Raw genomic sequence first — 5,846 nt, 5'->3', positions numbered from 1 at the left:
AAAAAAACTCTCTTTTGTTGTTGTTGTTGTTTTGAGACGGTGTCTTGCTCTGTCGCCAGGCTGGACTGCAATGTCCCGAGCTCAGCTCACTGCAACCTCCGCCTCCCCAATTCTCTTGCCTCAGCCTCCTGAGTAGCTGGGACTACAGGCACACGCCACTACATCGGGCTAATTTTTGTATTTTTTAGTAGAGACGGGGTTTCAGCATATTGGCCAGGATGGTCTCGATCTCTTGACCTCGTGATCTGCCCGCCTCGGCCTCGCAAAGTGCTGGGATTACATGCGTGAGCCACCGCACCTGGCCTAAAATAATCTCTTCTCCTGTATCTATTGCATTATGCTCACATTACAGCATTTCAAAGTTTTCTGATTTTTGCCCACTGTTCTTATATTTGAACTTTTATTTTCTGTGCTTATGAGTACTGAGGTCAATTTGTTCCTAGTTCACAATAGCAAATTTCTTCATCTAGAGTATTTTAAGCATATTGTACTGAGTCACCTCAGCTAGAGCATCTCAAACCTTAATGTACATAAGAATCACCTGGAGTTCTTGTTAAACTGCAAATTCTAATTCAGTAGGTTGGGGGTAGACCCTGATTCTGCATTTCTTACACCCCCTGGGGGCACCCATTCCGCTCACCAGATATCCCATTTTAGTAGTAAGGGACTATGGAATAATCACTGTCACCATTTTCACTGACATTCAAATGTAATTTACCATTAAAACTTTTTTTTTTTTTTTTTGAGACAGGGCCTTGCTCTGTCACACAGGCTAGAGTGCAGTGGTGAGATGTTTGCTCACTGCAGCCTCCACATCCTGGGCTCAAGTGATCCTCCCACCTCAGCCTCCTGGGTACCTGGATGCATGCTATTACACTCAGCTAATTTTTGTAATTCTTCTAGAGATTGGGTTTCCCCATGTTACTCAAGCTGGTCCCAAATTCCTGGGCTCAAGTGAATCACCAGCCTCGGCCTCCCAAAGTGCTGAAATTACAGGCATAAGCCACCATGCCGGGGCAAAACATTTTTACTGACACACAACAATTTCACTTATTTATGGGGTGAGTCCACGGGATATTTTGATGTATGCATACAATGTGTAATGATCAAATCAGGGAATTTAGGATATCTATCACCTTAAATACGTATCATTTCTTTGGGAACATTTCAAATCTCTTCTAGCTATTTTGAAATATAACATAAATTTAACTGTATTAGGCTGTTCTTGCATTGCTATAAAGAAATACATGAGACTAGGAAAAGAGGTTTAATTGGCTCACAGTTTTGCAGGCTGTACAGGAAGCATGGTGCTAGCATCTGCTCAGCTTCCAGTGAAGCCTCAGGGAGCTTTCAATCATGGCAGACAGCGAAAAGGGAACAAGCATGTCACATGGCAAAAACAGGAGCAAGCAAGAGAGAGTTAGAAGAGAGTTGCCACATGCCTTTAAACAACTAGATCTCAGGTGAACTCAGAGCAAGAGCTCACGTATCATGAAAGGGATGGCTTAAGCCATTTTCATAAGGGATCCACCCCCATGATCCAATCACCGCTCACCAGGCCCCACTTCCAGCACTGGGGATTACAATTTCACATGAGATTTGTGTGGGGACAATTATCCACACTATATCATTAACTGTAGTCGCCCTGCTGTGCTATGGAACACTACAACATATTCATACAATATGAACATATAATATATGAATATGTTCATATTCATATTCCAGAATATATTCATTCTAACTGCATTACAAGTTTTTAGCTACATAAATATTGCATCATGGCAAGTGATGTACTTTGCCTGCCTAACTGCCATCTCATCCCCACCTCCTCCACAAACCTTCTGCTTATTGATAAAACTCCCATTTTATTTGGGGAACAATCTGACATTAGCTATTATGCTCCTCTTTGCCAAATATCCTCTTTCCCAGACCCCCTGCATGAGCAATGGCCATGTTATCCAACACTGGCCAACAAGATGAAGGGAAGAAGTCTCCTAGGAGGCTTCTGGGAAAGCTTTAATTTTCCTGCTGAAAGAGACTGTGATGCAAGAAACACCCACACACACACCTTTTTTTTTTCTTAGAGACAGGATCTCATTCTGTCACCCAGGCTGGAGTGCAGTAGAATGATCATAGCTCACTGCAGCCTCAAACTCCCAAGCTCAAGTGATTCTTTTGCCTCAGCTTCCCAAGTAGCTGGGACCACAGGCATGCGCCACCATGCTGAGCTAATTTTTTATTTTTTGTAGAGACAGGGTCCCGCTATGCTGCCAAGGATGGTCTCAAATTCCTGGACTCAAACAATCCTCTCACCTCAGCCTGATTACAGGCATGGGCCACCACACCTGGCCAGGTTTATATATACTTTTTTGTTTCTTTTTTTTTTTTTTATTGCATTTTAGGTTTGGGGGTACATGTGAAGAACATGCTCGATTGTTGCATAGGTACACACATGACAGTGTGATTTGCTGCCTTTCCTCCCCATCACCTATATCTGCCATTTCTCCCCATGCTATTTCTCCCCAACTCCCCACCCCCAGCTGTCCCTCCCCTATTTCCCCCCCACAGACGCCAGTGTGTGACGCTCCACGCTCCCCTCCCTGTGTCCATGTGTTCTCATTGTTCAACACTCACCTATGAGTGAGAACATGTATATACTTTTAAAAGAAAAGGCCACCCACATGTTCTGAGGACCCTGGAAAACATTGGGATAGGTCTAGAAGTTAAAAGCAAACAAAACAAAAATAAGCACCTACCGAAATATCACATTACTTTATCTCTTAGTCCAATTTAAATTTAAATATCTTTTTTTTTTTTTTTTTCCAGTTCCAAAATATTATATGGAATGCGGAAGCTCCTGACCAAAGTCTTCTGGCTATGTTTTGAAAACTGTCACCAAAGAAAATGTTGGCTTTGCAAAGCCAATCACAGGCTGAAATGCAAAAAGAAATGAGAACGAAGCAATTTAGGGTGTTAATAATAGAAATTATAACTAGCAATAGTACCACCCTGCTTTCTGGGCTCTTCATTTTCATTTCTTTCATAAACATAAGTATGAAAAAACGTAAGCTGTTAAAATTTTTTGAGATAATTGATTTTCTGAATTTAAATGTTGTTGTAACTCTTAATGCATGCCCATTCTAAAGAAATTTGACAAAGTTTAACATTTTCTACCTACATAATGCTTTCTACATTTAATATATCAGCCAGGCGAGGTGGCTCACGCCCATAATCCCAGCACTTTGGGAGGATAAGGCAGGCAGATCACAAGGTCAGGAGTTCAAGACCAGCCTGGCCAACATGGTGAAACCCCATCTCTACTAAAAATACAGAAATTAGCTGGGCATGGTGGTGTGTGCCTGTAATCCCAGCTACTCGGGAGGCCGAGGCAGGAGAACTGCTTGAACCAGGACCTGGGAGGTGGAGGTCGCAGTGAGCTGAGATCTCACCATTGCACTCCAGCCAGAGCTACAGACCTAGACTCCATCTCAAAAATAAATAAATATTTGTATATATAAATTACATGTACATGTAATATGTATATACATGTTCATGTACATATATATACATGTACGTACATGAGTACATACATGTGTACATAAGTACATGCACATACATGTATATGTGTTCATGTGCACATGTGTATGAGCATGTGTCCATGTGTGTCCATGTGTGTGCATGTGTGTCCATGTGTACATGTGTACGTGTATGTACATGTGTGCGTGTGTAAGTACATATGTACTTACAGGTACATGTACGTGTGCGTGCATATATGTACTGTGCATGTGTGCCTGTGTGTACATGTGTACATGTGTGTGCATGCACACATGTATGTATGGGTGCATGTGTGCATGTATGTATGTGTGTATGTGCGTGCATGTGTGTACATGTGTGCATGTATGTGCATGTATATGTGTGCATGTGTGTATGTGCGTGTGTACATGTATGTGTGTAATGTATGTACGTGTACGTGTGTGTGTGTACATGTATGTGCGTGTGTGCGCGTGTGTATACATGTACATGAGTGTGTGTACATGTGTGTACTTGTGTACGTGTGTGCACTTGTACATGTATATGTGCGTGTGTGTACACATCTACTTGTACATGTGTGTGCATGTGTGTACACGTGTGCATGTACATGTATGTACGTGTACACTTGTGCATTTACATGTATGTGCATGTACGCATGCTTGTATGCACACATGTGTGTGCAAGTGCACAGGTATATGTGTGTGCGTGTACATGTGTACATGCGTACGTGTGCATATGTGTGCGTGTGCGTGTGTGTACATGTGCATATGTATACATGTACATATACATATACATATCTATATAATGTCAAGCTGAGTTTTGTTTCTGTTAGGCCTGCAAAGCAACCTCCGCCTCCCAGGTTCAAGCGATTCTCCTGACTCAGCCTCTAGAGTGGCTGGGATTACAGGCCACCGCCAGCATGCCCAGCTAAGTTTTGTATTTTTAATAGAGACAGGGTTTCACCATGTTGGCCAGGCTAGTCTTAAACTTCTGACCTCAGGTGATCCACCTGCCTCAGCCTCCCAAAGTGCTAGGATTACAGGTGTGAGCCACTGCACCTGGCCCAAAGCTATATATTTCTGTTTTCAGTGTTAAGTAGCAATAGGTTTCTTTCTTACAAAGTTTGCTATGAATGTTTTCATATTTCAAGTTTGTGGTTTCACAAAGCAAATAAAATAGGGGAAGTTGGAGCAAGATGGTAGAATAGGACTCTCCAGTGACTGCCCCCACAACCATCCCTGCTAAAACATCAATTTGAACAACTATCCATGCATGAAAATACTGGCCGGGCACAGCGGCTCATGCCTGTAATCCCAGAACTTTGGGAGGTCGAGGTGGGTGGATCACCTGAGGTCTGGTATTTGAGATCATACTGGCCAATATGGTGAAATCCTGTCTCTACTAAAAATACAAAAATTAGCCAGGCCATGATGGCAAGTGCCTGTAGTCCCAGCTACTCAGGAGGCTGAGGCAGGAGAATTGTTTGAACCCAGGAAGTGGAGATCCCAGTGAGCTGAGATCGTGCCACTGCACTACAGCCTGGGCAACAGAGCAAGACCCTGTATCAAAAAAAGGAAAAGAGAAAGAAAATACCTTCACAAGAGCTAAGGAAACCAGGTGAGAGTTCATAGTACCTGTTATAGTAAAGTAAATAAAAGCATATGCAATTTGAAGACATATTTTGGTCTCTTCATACACACAGTCCTACAATTATGCATAACTCAAGGAAATAAAAGTAAATTTTTATCACATGAGACAAATACAAATACGAATATGTATATGGAAACATGCTTAATTTCACCAGTGATTAAATTATCCCATGAGAAAAAATGTTTAAATAGTAAATGTATAGATGAAAATGCCTGATTTATCTCGTGACTGAAAAATATGTACCAAACTCGGGAGTTTTGGCTTGTGCCTGTAGTCCCAGCTACTCAGGAGGCTAAGGCAGGAGGATTGCTTGAGCCTAAGAGTTTGTTATCAGCCTGGGCAACTTAGTAGGACCCTATCTCTCAAAATATGTATATTTAAACAATTTATATCAAATTGAATGATAAAAAAGAGGAAAGAAAAAACAATTTATCACAATATTCATCCAACAATTGCCAGCTACCAGACTCTAGAAATATGAATATAAACCTGGGTCCAGTGGCTCATGACTGTAATTCCAGCACTTTAGAAGGTCGAGGTGAGAGGATCACTTGAGCCTAGGCATTCCAGACTAGACTGGGCAACATGGTGAAACCCCATCCCTACTAAAAATACAAAGTATTAGCCCGGTATGGTGGTGCACGCCTGTAGTCCCAGCTACTCGG

At 42.1% G+C, this 5,846-nt stretch overlaps 1 pseudogene; it reads left to right on the top strand.

Moving 5' to 3' along the window:
* Positions 1 to 4,586: 4,586 nt before the first annotated feature.
* The window catches only part of LOC108310416, a 6,864-nt pseudogene continuing 5,604 nt past the window's right edge, over positions 4,587 to 5,846 (top strand).

This window comes from Cebus imitator, unplaced genomic scaffold (assembly GCF_001604975.1).
Source record: "Cebus imitator isolate Cc_AM_T3 unplaced genomic scaffold, Cebus_imitator-1.0 Scaffold103, whole genome shotgun sequence".
Lineage (NCBI taxonomy): Eukaryota > Metazoa > Chordata > Mammalia > Primates > Cebidae > Cebus > Cebus imitator.
The sequence above is the reverse complement of the archived record's forward strand: the minus strand, read 5'-3'. Positions and strand labels throughout refer to the sequence as shown.